General features: G+C 41.2%; 1 pseudogene; it reads left to right on the forward strand.

Moving 5' to 3' along the window:
* The first annotated feature begins 426 nt into the window (after positions 1 to 426).
* Positions 427 to 585, forward strand: LOC110330993 (annotated as a pseudogene).
* Positions 586 to 921: the final 336 nt, after the last annotated feature.

Below are 921 nucleotides of genomic sequence, written 5' to 3' on the forward strand. Positions count from 1 at the left end.
AAAGAATTACAGGAAAACACAACCAAAAAGTTGAAGGAACTGAACAAAATGTCCCAGGATCTAAAAATGGAAATAGAATCAATATAGAAATCACAAAGAGGGACAACCCTAGAGATGGAAAACCTAGGAAAGAGATCAGTAGTCATAGATGCAAACATCACCAACAAAATACAAGAAATAGAAGAGAGAATCTCAAGTTCAGAAGATACCATAGAAAACATTGACACAACAGTCAAAGTAAATGCAAAATGCAAAAAGTTCCTAAACCAAAACTACCAGGAAATCCAGGACACAATGAGAAGACCAAAGCTAAGGATAATAGGTATAAAAGAGAGCGAAGACTCCTAACTTAAAGGATCAGTAAAGGTCTCTTGTGTGAGCACCTGGAGCGTGAGCTCGGAACGAGAATCCATGAGTTGTAAGAGAATGGCAGAAAAGCTGGACGTGGGGGAAATTGCCAGCTTTGATAAGGCCAAGCTGAAGAAAACCAAGACGCAGAACACCCTGCCAACCAAAGAGGCCATTGAACAGGAAAAGAGGAGTGAAATCTCCTAAACGCTTAGGAAGATTTCCCCACCCCACCCCACCCCGACATCTCCAAGACCCCCTCGTGATGTGGAGGAAGAGCCATCTGCAAGATGGATGCGAGCCACAAGCTGCAGTGTAAAACTGGCACTCCGAGCCTATGCCACAGGCCCGCTGGTCTCTGAAGGGGACCCCTCCACTAATAGGACTGCCAAATTTCACTGATTTGCCCTGGGATATTATAGAAAATCATTTGTATGATTGATGAAAATAAAAACACTTCGTGGCAAAAAAAAAAAAAAAAAAAGAAAAGAAAGAGGGGGGTCAGTAAATATTTTCAATAAAATTATAGAAGAAAACTTCCCTAACCTAAAGAAAGAGATGCCAATAAACATA

Source organism: Mus pahari, chromosome 13, assembly GCF_900095145.1.
Source record: "Mus pahari chromosome 13, PAHARI_EIJ_v1.1, whole genome shotgun sequence".
Lineage (NCBI taxonomy): Eukaryota > Metazoa > Chordata > Mammalia > Rodentia > Muridae > Mus > Mus pahari.